We start from the raw sequence: 13,925 nt of genomic DNA on the forward strand, positions 1-13,925 counted from the left end.
ATACCTTTTTAGTCTCCTTCACCTACCTTATCATTCTAGAAGTTTTCTTTATTTCAGTCAACATTTATATATTACCTTTCAGAAGAAAAATCTTTTCCTACACACACAAGATCGTAAGTTGAACCCACCCCATCACCAAACACGCACATCCTGGGTTGCATACTGGCTTCTGGCCACATTAGTCTCTAAGAGAGTGAGTCCTTTTCACCAACTTCTAGGATTCAAATTAATCTCTCAGCAAAATTGCAAATTATCTCATGTCATGAACTTATGCATTACCTGCAAAGAGACTACCACAAATGTTAAATTCATGAAGACAAAGGTTTTAGTCTTGTTTCTTTTGAAAATAGAGCAATTTATTTGAAGTGAGCTTACACAAAATCATTGCACAGGCTAAATTTGAAGAGCTCTTCATTCATAGAATCAAAATCCAAGCTAATCTCCTAGGTACTCTGAATCATGCAGAGATGATTCTCTTATGGCCCCTGTCCCCAAAGAGCATATTGTCTGCCTTGAAATTTAACTATGCATTTAACAAATGGTTGTTGAGTAGCCACTATGTGCGAACCACTCTCATAGGTACTGGGCATATAGCAGTGAACAAGATAGGCAGTGCTCTGGGGTGCCTGGGTGGCTCAGTCGGTTGAGCGTCCGACTTAAGCTCAGGTCATGATCTCATGACTCTGTGAGTTCGAGCCCCACGTCAGGCCCTGTGCTGACAGCCCTGAGCCTTGAGGCTGCTTCAGATTCTGTGTCTCCCTCTCTCTCTGCCCCTCCCCTGCTCGTGCTCGCTCGCTCTCTGTCAAAAATAAATAAACATTAAAAAAAAAAAAGATAAGCAATGCTCCTGCTCTACTGCAGGAAGATAAACAATTAATAAACAAATAAAATAGTAGGTAGTAATGAGAGCTACGGTAAAAACATAGTAAGACATTGTGATCAAGAATGACGAGAGACACTTCTTTAAATTAAATCCGAGATCAGGCACACGACGGTCTGTGCTGAATAATGCCTGCCATCTTTTTTCTGTATGGCCCATGCACTAACAACAGTTTTTACAATTTTTAATGCAAAAAAGATCACTGGTTTTCCATGAGAACAGTTGCTCAAAGCATTGAAGACATTGCCTCTTGGCCCGCAAAGCCTAACTGCTTCACTATCTAGCTCTTACCAGAAACGCTTGCAGACCCCTAAATCAGGTGACAGGATAGGACTTTCTGTGGAGGAGATGATCAAACTGAGAACTGAATAGCAAAAGAAGAGTCAGCCATGGAGAGATGTAGGGAGAAAAATTGCTAATAAAAAGAACTCACAGTGGAAATGGGAATGACATATTCCAAGAAAAAAAAAGAAAGCTAATGTAGCTAGAGGGTAGTCAGTGGAAGAATTCAGAGATAAAGGAGGGGGGTGGATCTACACAGTACAAATCAGGCCTGAGAGAGTTAAGATAACTCAATTTAAAATACACAAGGCGACAAAATGGCAATCCTTGATGACTGCACAATACCTTCACCATGATGGTTCCTAATTTATTTTAACTCTTTTCAGTGGGTGGTACTTCAGCTATTTCCAGATTTTCTAGTTTACAGGCAAAGCTTCTGTAATAGATGTAAGTATGTTGACAAACTTTTGGAAGTAAATTATTAAGGTAAATTCTTAGCAGTGGGTCAAGCACTATAGGCATTTTAAAATTTGACAGCAAAGTGGATATCATGGATAAGAGTGAGAGAAGGGAAAGAAGGGGGCATTTGTAATAAAAATGATTTGAGCAAAGGCTCAGAGTGGGAACCTCAATGACATGCCTAAGATTGAGTGCCAACACCGAGTGGGCTGGAGCAAAGTAAGTGTGTAATTTAACTGGGAGAATGGTAATGTAGGTTTATAGAACATAGAAAAGGTCATGATATCCATGGATCCAGATAGAGTAGGGTGAAAGACCATAACACTTACACGTTCCCTGCTTCTGTGACTGATGTGAGATTAAGAGAGAAGAAAAAGTCATTGTTCTTTTGGGTCTCCTGATGCTATTCTTGAGTTGTCTTATCTTCAGAAGACGTGGACTGATGGCAGTGTGGGGAAATGGAAACTCACCAAGGGGAAAGTGCTTAGAGTGGTTATGTAAATGTAAATGATGACCTTCCTTGACTCTTATCTTCCTCAACTTCAATAGTTTAACACACATTTGCTGAGCTTCTGTTGTGATGTGGAACTGAGTGTTCCAAAGATAGGTGAGTAAATAAACTGAGCTGCTACTCTCAAGGAGCTTCTAATAGAGGTGATTTCCCCAGGAAGAGTTAGTGGCCTCCTTCTTGGTGGGGTCTCAGCCCATCTATACCCTTCTATCATAGCACTTCTCACATACACTGTATAACTAATTGTTTAGAAGATCACCCACTCTGTGAGCATCTAGAGGGTAGTAACTCCATCTTATATATGTTGTATCCCCAGTAGCATTCCCAGTTGTTGCTATCCACAAGGTGGAAGATACATATTGATTGAATAAATGGACAAGCCAATGGTTAAATATAATCCCATGGTCATTCTATAGAGGTTGTAGAGGAGACACACACACCTACTCACTCATTTCCTATCCATCTCTGGCTTTCAGGTGACAATAAAACAACTGTCGACTCAGTTAATGCTATAGGGGCCACGGTTGGGGAGTAGGGATCAGTTCATTAAACTTGTCAAAGTTGATCAATCTCTCCATTTAAACTGCGATTGTAGTTTCACCAGAAGATAAATCTCTCTGCGCTCCAGAATCTCAGCCCGAGAAGCCACACGAGCAGTTGGAATAGCAGACATTTGGGAGCCACTCGGCCAGGACTCCGAATGCCAGGACTCCGAATTCCAGCCCACCATTACTTCAGGCAGCTTTCTCTGTACCTCAGTTCTTAAGTAAAAGGAGAATCAAAACATCAGCTTCACAGAACAGTGGTCTGGAATAAAAGAGTATATGATTAACTCAGAACAGAACATAGGATATGTTGAGTATATATTTAGTGCATGTATTTTCATACTCAACATGTATGCCCTTCTCTATTTTTTTTTTTTAAATTTTTTTTTTTCAACGTTTTTTATTTATTTTTGGGACAGAGAGAGACAGAGCATGAACGGGGGAGGGGCAGAGAGAGAGGGAGACACAGAACCGGAAACAGGCTCCAGGCTCCGAGCCATCAGCCCGGAGCCTGACGCGGGGCTCGAACTCACGGACCGCGAGATCGTGACCTGGCTGAAGTCGGACGCTTAACCGACTGCGCCACCCAGGCGCCCCAGCCCTTCTCTATTTCTTAACTGGACTGGAAGATCCTTGAAGGCAGAGCCCATGTATTACAATTCTGTACCCTGTCTTGAGTCATAGAACAGGGAAGATGGTAGAGACTCAGTAAATATTTGCTGAATGGGTTTTTGTTTTGTTTTTGTTTGTTTTAGTTTTAGTTTTAGTTTTGTTTTTTTCTTAAGGAAGAGGGAGAACAGGGAAGGGGCAGAAGGAGAGGGAGAGGGACAGAGAATCTTAAGCAGGCTCCATGCCCAGAGCAGAGCCTGATGCGGGGCTCAAACTCACAACCCTGGGGTCATGGGTTGAAATCAAGAGTTGGACGTTCCACTGACTGAGCCATCTAGGCACCCCTTTGCCGAATGAGTTAAAGAAAGGATTTCAGTAAGCTAAAGAGTTACTTGTACATTTCTTTTAGATCATGTAATTTACCATCATCTAATCATAAAACTAATATATGATCATTGTAGATAATTTTTAAAATACAGAAAAGTATACAGAATTAAAATCACTCATTATTTCAAATCAAGAAACAGAAATAATATCTAAATATGTTTTGGTCTATTTACTTCTAGTCTTGTTTTTTTTTTCCCTATGCATTTTTTATGTGCATTTTTTTAAGAAAATAGACTCATAATGCTGCTGTTGACTTGTAACCTGTTTTTATTTCTCTGCTTTGCATTGTACAACAAGTTTCTTCAAATGGCTGTTTTTGAAAAACATGATTTTTAATGGGGTAATAATATTCTCTTGTACCATAAATCATTTGCCATTTTCAACTGTCGGACATTTATGAGATTTCTAATTTTTCACGACTTGAAGTAATGCTAAGATGACTAACCCTGTACATAAATATTTAACCACATCTCTGATTATTCTGTGACTTTTATGCATTCCTGGGAGGCCATCTAGCATAGCAGTAAGAGAAAAATTCCAGATTCTGAAGACACCCCATCCTAGGTTAAAAGTTGAGCTTTGCTACTAACTATAGCTATGTGTCCTGAGGAAGTTACTTAACTTTTTTGAGCCTCAGAAATGTATAAAAGGAGAAGACATTTCTATATATGCTTATTTGTGGGTACAAGTTTACAATTGTGTGATATAATTAGTAAAGAGTGAATAGATCATGTCTACATAGATTATGCCTACACACACACCCTACCAGCCCTTGCTTTAAATACCAGGCCACATATTCTTAGTGCAGTTGAAACATTAGTAGGTACACATTCTAGGGCTTTAGACACTTTCTTCAATGTGACTATTGTTTGTGTGTTCAAACAGATGAGTAAAGGTGAGAAACAAGTGGTGTATTTCACTGAGTGCTGTTAATTGAATGATTTTGCTAATTAATATACTACATCCTAACTGTGACTAGACAGAGATGTTAATTGTCTTCTCTGTTACAAAGATGGAGTTAATGCCAAGGATTTGAGACGAATAGCACTTAACCCCCTGAACTCTGGATGAAGAGGGAGATGGATGTTTGCTTTTGATCATTCCAGTCTTTCCATGATCTGAATCAATAAGTACTCCTTATAGCTTTGAGTCATGGTTCTAATTAGTGGTTCTCCTGGTCCTGGTTTACAAAGTAAAATATAAATCAAAAGATTATTTGTAAATTCCAACAAGCTTTCTGGGCTCATGCCATCTTCATAAAATAGTTTAAATGCCACCCTCTTGTTAAAAATGCTTTCCCTATGCCAAAATATTTATACTAGTGAATTCAAATTGCATTTGAAAGGAATGGGTATTTTAAAGCTATGGATGTATGATGTAATGCTATCACAAATAATGGAGGATAGGATAAATAAGTTCATACCTAAATGGAGAAAATGTATTCATACACATTAAGAACTTCAAAGTAAAAATTAATAGGAGAGTGTGATGATTAGGGAAGGATAGTGTAGGTGGCATGTCTCATCCAGAAAAAAATATTCAGAGGAATTTTCACCCACAAAAATCCCTTGCTTTGCCAAGGCACAGAAATCAAAACATAGCAAAGTGAACATTGGCCCTGAGTTTTGCCCAAATCTCTAACATTAAAAAAAAAGTTACAGGGAACATTTTATTCTAAAATTGTGAACTCCTTTATAGGAGATGGAGGAGGTCTATCCAAAAGGTAGGATTACATAGGAATCCTTCCTTTGCTTGTGAAATGTGGGTGAGATACTTGAAGTGTAGATGACCAGTTCAGTTTAAGAATTGCCAATTCCCCATTCCAGGTATAACCACAGTGCCTACCCCACGTGTTGTTCAAATGAGTCATACACATCTTTAGTGGGCTACATGGTGTGTTGTCAAGATTGCCCCAGCCTCACTAGACCTCGTGGGGGCAGGGATCGGTCATCTACCTCACCTTGGTAGCTTCAGCATGTGGAGCTGAGTGGGTTCTCAGTGCATATATGTTGCATGAATGAATAAATGCATGAATGAGTTGGTGTGTGTCTTTATTTCACTCTCTCTCCTGTTTAAGTCAGTGAGAAGATGACTTCTATTTCCTGTCTCTTGGAAGTTACAAATTTAGATTCCTATTTTCTGAAATTGCCTCCTGTGTTTGCCCTAGTACTACCCCATTTTGTAATGGACCTGCAATCTGCTTCTGAATAGAAGTCATGGAAGGGATCAAAATAATTGCTCAGCAGAGACAAAGTTTAAAAAGTATATATTAGTGTAGCACCCTGTATTTGTAGTACCTGCTATGAATATCACAATATTATATGTAAGTACACGTAATAGTAATTGAACACCTACAATCTAACAACTCAGTATAAACTATTAGTATCTTACATCTTTCTGGTATCCAAAGTGAAGATTCTAGGTTTCTATGAGATCTTCAATTCCTACAAGTTACTGAGTTCTGCCCCCTCCCCAGATGAGTGATCTTCTCATGAGCAGGCAGTACATACTCACTCCTGCCTGATGTGTGGCTCTGGAGGCTCAGGAGGCATGAATTGCACAGATGTCTAAGTCAGGAACATTGAATGAGCTGGCTGCATGGAATCCCTAGATTTGCACAATGCCAGGAGGGAAACTCCAGGCTCCTCTTTAAAAAAATCAAGCCACTACCACTTTAGCAGCATCATATTTGCTTCACATTCTTCATAGTCTTTAACCTTCTTACACTGAGCATGCACAATAATTAATGTGAACCCTAGCACAGTAAAAAGCATGGGCAGGTAAGCGTGGCATTTCGTTTCTCCCATTCTCTTGCGTCATAGAGAGCCACTTATGTTATGATTGTTTTGATATGTTTCTGAATGTACTTTCATGGTCCCAAACAGTTATACACAAGTATACCCCTGATTTATTTATTTATTTACTTTTTTAACTTTATCAGTTAGCAAAGAGCTGGTGATATCACATTAGTTTGAAGTAAGGACCTGATAGGAATCCTCAGCTTCAGCAGGCGGAACAATGGTTTCTTGGACTCACAGTGGTAGGGAACGTTATCGGGTTGCTTCTTATTTCTCATTTTAGCCTTCACCATGAGATAGTATATTGCAAAATCATTGCATTCCTTTGTCTTTCAGTCTCACTATCTCTTAAATTAAAATTAGAGTATTCCCCCTTGTGTCACGAGGACTCTGGGGAGACTTAGAGTTAGAGTTAGAAGACTTAGAAGACTTACGAGCTTCTGGAAGAGTTTCTCAAAAGACTACTTTGTGCCTCCAAAAGGCACACCATAGCTTCACAGCCAGCAAAGGTGCAGGAATAAACAGTACAGCAAATGAAAGTTTTTTTCAACTGTCCCAACTCCCACCCTTCACCTTCTCTCCAGTTTCATAAATCTTTGGCTCAGTTGGCTCTGTCTGATTCTAATTCTTAAGCTCTCAATTTCATTTCATTATAGAGGGGGCTATGTAGGTTAGGCTTCAGAGTTATCCAACCCATGTTCTAATCCCTATTCCTGAACACTTAGCTCATGGTGTGACTAGACAAATAACCAATCAAAACCCCGGTTTCCTCATCTGCTAAATGAGGCACACACCTAGAGGAGCGAAGTGATATGCAGTAAATGATAACAATATTCACATTCCTTCTAAATACTATTAGACTAAGGAGGGGTAAATTAAGGACATTTTTCTTACTACCTAGGCACATATATATATATATATATATATACATATATACATATATATATATACATATATATATATATGTATATATGTATATATATATATATATATATATGTGAAAACAAGTCCCAAGTGAGTGAAAGCAATTACATCAGTCTAAGTTAAGGTCAACAACAATGGAACAATTAAAACGTATAACTGCAACCTATAATTGAAAGTAAAGGTCCTATTTTTTTTTCTCCTCTACTTTTTAAATAGTCTAGACCATCATCAGCTTCATGTTGAATATCTATACTATATCCTGCTGCCATGGTAACTATAATGGAGAAATACAAAATTGTATAAGGGAGTTTCCCAAAACATAAGATAGGCTGATACACATCAAATAATTAGGGGAAAAAATAACATTTATAATAAGGTGCTTTAGAACAAATTATACTAGTTGGAAAGGACTTTTGGGTTTAAACTTGACCACAAATGGGGTCAGAGGGCTTGAACAAAAAAGGAGGAAGAGTATCCTTAGCAAAAAGAACATTATGACCATAGATTTGGAGAGAAACAGCAACTTGAACCATTTGGGGACATAGGTTGGTAGGGGGAGAGGGGTGCTGACTGTATACGGATTAAAGGTATGCTACAAGGTTGTGGGGACCACGCTTAAATATGTAGGCTAGGGCAGCACCATGGATAGCACTGAATGACCGCACCTGATGCATAGGGAGCAAGAGAATAAGCAAATGTTTAAAAAATTACCCATATGCAGAATGGGGTAGTAGCAGAAGAGGCAGAAAGTGGGAAGAGTCCATTGTGGGGCTTCACTTTTCAAACTCCTATCATAACTCTTTTATGCAGAGAAAGTGTACCCCTAAATTTGGTCTTTAACTCAGCCTTTTTATACTGGCACAGCTATCCGTGGAGCAAAGATAAACTAAATGTCGAGTCTGGTTTAAAACACAGTTCTATCTAACCATCTACACAGTCCTTACATCTCTCGCTGAATATCTCTCGGACAATGGCACTCAGCCTCTAAGATTATTTCCATCTCCCCTTCTTTTCTAAGATGTTGTTCAGGTGTATGGAGGGAGGAGGGTGATTTCTGTGTCCCTGTGGAATTGGGGAGGAGGGGAAGAGCTTTGTGTTGGTCCTGGAGTGGGCACTGGCCTGCATCCACTGACTTAAGGGCCAGTCTTTTTCCTAATATGGTACTTCCCCAGCTTGACTTGCCTCTGCAACCTGCCTTTTATGCACCTTGTAACTTGATCTCTCTCAGTGTGCTTAGAACCTGGGAAGACACCCCAGCTCACCTGGCCTCATTTTTTTACTTACTCCAGCCACAAACAGTGTCAGTCAACCATCTACCAGTCTACCTGCCCACTGATCTGTCCCTAACCTCTGCTGCCAGCCCCTCTTCCTACCATGCAGTGCCCAGTGGCAGCCATGGCTTTCTGATCAGAGTTTAACCAGGCCAAAGCTGAGAATGGCTCTGGACAGACTATGGAAAGCATGAGGACACTGACTCTCAGATCCTCCCTCTGTCTAATATGTCATGCGACCTAGTTTAGTGTGCTGTGGACACAGTCCACGTTGACATAAGGCAGCTCTGCCTGCTTTGTCAGAACCTACACTAGACTAGAAAGAATTTGGACTTTAGTTATTTTTGTAATGGGGAAACATAAAACTTTATTGAGTGACATTAAAGATGACCAGATAAATGGCATAATATACCATATTCATGGATTTGGCGACAATACCATAAAGATATTACTGCCAAACTGTTTTATACCTACAATTCAATCAAAATCCAAACACAGAAATTATCCTGTGAAACTTAGCAGGCTAATTCTCAAATGAAACCATCAATGAGTTATTACCCCAATCAACAAATTAGCTAAAAGTAAGTTGTCTGACAGTAATAAATATCAGAGAAGGTATGGAGGAATGCAGTCTCTCAAATACCATGGTGGCAGTGTTCATTGGCACAACCATTTTGGAAAATATTTTGGCATTATCTACTAATAGTAGATAAATACATATTATGGGTTGAATTGTGTACCCTAAAAAGTTATGTTCAAATCCTAACCTTGGGTACTTGTGAGCGTGAGGTTATTCAGAAATAGTGTCTTTGCAAACGTAATTAAGTTGAGGTCATACAGGATTAGAATGGCCCTAATTCAATGACTGATATCTATGTAAGAGTAAGGAGAGAGGGGCTAGAGAAGGGGCAGGGACACAGGCACACAGGGAAGGTCATGTGAAAATGGAAACAGAATGTTATGCTGCCACAAGCCAAAGGTTTCTGACTACCACCAGAAGCTAGAAGGGGCAAGAAAGGATCCTTCTGTAGAGCCTTTAGGGGGAGCACGGCCTTGCTAACATCTTGATTTCAGATTTCTAGCCTCCAGACTGTGAAAGAATAAATTTCTGTTGCCTTAAATTACCTAATGTGTTGTACTTTGTTATGGCAACCACAGGAAACTAATATAATATGCATACCCTATGACTCAGCAATAAATGCATACCCAATGTCTCTTAGGATATATTGTATAGAATGTATATCTATATCTATATCTATATCTATATCTATATCTATATCTATATCTATATCATCTATATCTATATCTATATCTTTCTATATTATCTATCTACCATGTGTTATACATGTGTGTCATGTGTAAAATGATTTTAGCGCATTGTTTTTAACAGCATTAAGCTGGAAATGACCCAAATGTTCATCAATACTACATGGATAAATTTTATTCATTCAACACTATGCATGGATTGCTTCCTATGCACTAAGCACTGTTGTAGTGCTTTGTAGAATTTACATTCCAATTGGAGAAGACAGATCATAAAAAATATACAGGCATAGATCAAGTTATATACCCTGATAGAAACTGATCAGAACTCTGGAAATAAAAATGTACAATGCAATGGGAATTGGAAGTACCAGGTTGGCGTAAATTTCAATATTACATCTGGTGGTCAGGTGTTGTGGACTGAATTGTGTCATCTCAAGATTCATATGTTGAAACTCTAACACCTAATACCTTAGAATGTGATTATATTTGGAGATAGAGCCTTTAGATAAAAAATTTTAAATGAGGTCCTTAAGGTAGACCCTAATCCAATCTGATTGGTATCCTTATAAGATGGGAAGATTAGGACACACAGAGAGACACCAGGGAAGTGCATGTGCAGAGAAAAGACCACATGAGGACACAGTAAAAAGTGGCCATCTATAAGCCAAGAAGAAATGAAACCTGCTGACATCTTGATCTTGGATTTCCAGTCTCCAGAACTGAGAGAAAATAGTTCTGTTGTTGAAACCACTCGGCCTGTGGTATCTTGTTATGGCAGCCCAAGCAAACAAATACATCAGGTCAGACCTCACTAAGAAGACGAGATTTGCACAGATATTTATAGGAGAATCTGGGGGAGGAATGTTTGAAATAGAGGAAACAGCCACAATAAAGAATCCTGAATCAGTAGCTTGCCTTATATATTTGAGGAGTAGCAAGGAAATGAGTTGTCTGAAGGAAAATTAGAGTATGAAGTGGGTTGAGGGAAGTTAGATAGAGTTGAAGAAACAGAGTAATAAGAAACAGTAAGTAGGACTTAGAATATTATAATGAGGACTTTGGCTTTCTCTCTGAATGGGACAGGAAGCATTTTAGGAGGCTGTGGAGAAATTAGATGCCTCATAAACTGGTAAAGGCAATGCAAACTGTATACCCATTTTAGTCAGAATTGGATTTTAAAAGAATCATTCTTGGGGTGCCTGAGTGGCTCAGTTGGTTGAGCCTCTGTCTTTGGCTCAGGTCACGATCACACAGCTTGTGAGTTTGAGCCCCACATCAGGCTCTATGATGACAACTCAGAACCTGGAGCCTGCTTCAGATTCTGTGTCTCCCTCTCTCTCTCTGCACCCCCCGCCGCCCGCTCACACTCTGTTGTGTGTGTGTGTCTCTCTCTCAAATATAAATAAACATTTTAAAAAAGAATCATTCTTTTCTTCTTCTTTCCCTCTCTTCCTAAACATTTAGTCCAAAGTCATCAGGTAGCACAAAGCAAGGTAGGCATTTATGCCAGCTGAATAGAGGGATAGGGTCATGATGACCCAGAATGGGTGTCAGAGACCAAGTGAAGTGCAAAAGGCAACCACATAGGAAGCCTGCCCAGCACAGGATGTCAGAGATCAAGCATTGTAGGGAGGGCATCTATGTGGAGAACTGGCACAGGGTACTGGGGTCCAAGCGGGATAAGGAGAACCACCACATGGGAGACCCAGTATGAAGGATCAGTGTCTGAGGGTCTGTAGAAGGCACTTCTACAGGGAGGTGGTCTGCTGTGGGAACCAGAGCATCTGTGTGTGGGAGGCGTGGGGTGCAGCCCAGAAAGTGCTGTTACAGCCCAAGTTGGGTGAGGAGGGTGTCTACGCAAGGGAGCGGATGGTGGTGCAGATGGAATAGTGGTTACAAATAGCGAAATATATTAGAAATAATGGATCCAAGTTTCTCATGGTTATAGAAGGGAGTTATAAATATGAGGGGGAGAAAGATTAGAGTAAACCCTGTGGTGTTGGCAGGTAATTGGTCAAAAAAATACAACTCTTGCTTATATATATATACACACATATATATATATATAAACATATATATGTATATTTTATATATGGTATATTATGTGTATATATGTATATACGTGGCCATATAAACTCATGAAAATAATCTAGATGTGGCTATATGTGTATATACACACTTACATACACACACACACTCCCTAACTCTGTTCATTGAGAGCACTGGGAACAATGATACCCCAATAGCAATGAGCACTGTTAGCATTAGGATCATGGCCTCTAAATGCTGTATTTCACTATAAGGGCTCCTTGGAAAAGTAGCTGATTCCAACCCCAGAGCAAGCAATACACATGCTGAGTCTGGATATCTCCTTGTACTAGAAATCACAAAAGGTATTAAAAGAATATGTTAAAACAACACCGAAATTAGCTTGAAAGGGTTTCCATATTTGTAGGGGCCAGATATGTGGTAATGTGAGTATGATAATATAACTCATTAAATAAAATAGGGAATCTTAAATCCATCCATATTAAATGAATAACTATAAAGTTTGATGATAAATGAAATATTTACACAGTTTCACAGCACCTCTTCTTTGCAAAATTCTTGATAATTAGAAATAGGACAAGAGTACTCACTACCAGCAATCAAAATCATGTAGCAGCTGAGAAGATACAGCACCATTTCTATGTAATCCTTGACTAAGATGTATAATCTGAATCTGATCATGAGGAAACACCAGACCCTCCAAACTGAGCGACTTCCTAGGAAATGATCTTCAAAAGTTTTATATGAAAGACAAAGGAACAATTTCAGACTAAAGACTCTGAAAAAGGCATGACAACAAAACACTGCACATGATTCTGCACTGAATCCTTTTGCCATAAAGGACATTATTAAGACAACTGGCAAAATGTGAGTGAGGTCTGAGGACATTATGGTAGTAATATATCAATCCCAGTGGTTGTGTTATGGTTACTTAGGAGAATATCCTTGTTCGTAGGAAATATTTGCTAAGGTATTAGAAGAAGTTGGGGCATAAGGACAGCAACATACTTTTAAATGATTCAGGAAAATAAATAGTTTTTTGTACTGTTCTTAAACATTTCTGTAAGTTTGTACTTGTTTCAAAATTTTAAAACAGGTAAAAAGAGGCACTCAAACCAATACTTGTATACAAACACTCATAGCAGCAATATTCACAGTAGACAAATGCCGGATACAAACCAAACGTCCATCATTGGACGAAGAGATAAATAAAATGTGATGTGTACAATGAGGTATTATTCAACTATAAAAAGAAATGAGGTGTTGATACATGCTACACCTGGTTGAAACTTGTAAACAGTATAAGTGAAAAAAGTCACAAAAGGTCACCTATCATAGGATTCCTTTCATATAAAATATCCAGAACAGGTAAAACCATAGAGACAGAAAGCAACTGGTGGTCGGCAAGGGGGTAGGAAGAACAGGGATTGGAGAGTAACTACTTAATGGGTGTGGGGTTTTCTGGGGAGATGACAGAAATGTTTTAACTTAATAAAGGTGGTAGTTACAGAACATCGTGAATGTACCAAATGGCACTGACTTTTACACATTAAAATGGTTAGTTTATGTTAGCTTCATCCAAATAAAAAAATATGAATCTCATTCCTTAAAAAAAAAAAAGACCATTCCAACTGCTGTGTTGAAAAAATTCTGTGTAGTGGTGTGTAAATATGAACTTCAGTTAGCACCCTAAGGCAGAAACCCGGGAGTAATAGCAATGGAGATTGTAAGAAGTAGTTGGATTATTCTGAGTGTATTTTGAAGGTAGAGCCAACAGGAAGTCCTTAGAGATTAGATGTGAGATGTGAAATAGAGTTAGGAAGCTCTCATAATCCCAAGGATTGTGGATTTAGCAAGTGAAAGAATACACTTGCCTTCAATTAATAGGAAGGTTGAATAATTAGAGTTTAGTTTTGGCCAAGTTGAGTTTAAGGCGATTACAAC

General features: G+C 38.9%; 1 long non-coding RNA gene across 1 annotated transcript in view; it reads right to left on the reverse strand.

Annotated features, from left to right (window-relative positions):
* Window positions 1-2,519: 2,519 nt before the first annotated feature.
* LOC122225500 overlaps window positions 2,520-13,925 on the reverse strand; it is a 44,889-nt gene continuing 33,483 nt past the window's right edge. Inside the window, exon 2 of the long non-coding RNA XR_006205212.1 lies at window positions 2,520-2,939. This is a non-coding gene — a long non-coding RNA (uncharacterized LOC122225500). The remainder of the gene's footprint in view (window positions 2,940-13,925) is intronic.

This window comes from Panthera leo, chromosome B4, assembly GCF_018350215.1.
Source record: "Panthera leo isolate Ple1 chromosome B4, P.leo_Ple1_pat1.1, whole genome shotgun sequence".
In the NCBI taxonomy this organism is placed as follows: domain Eukaryota; kingdom Metazoa; phylum Chordata; class Mammalia; order Carnivora; family Felidae; genus Panthera; species Panthera leo.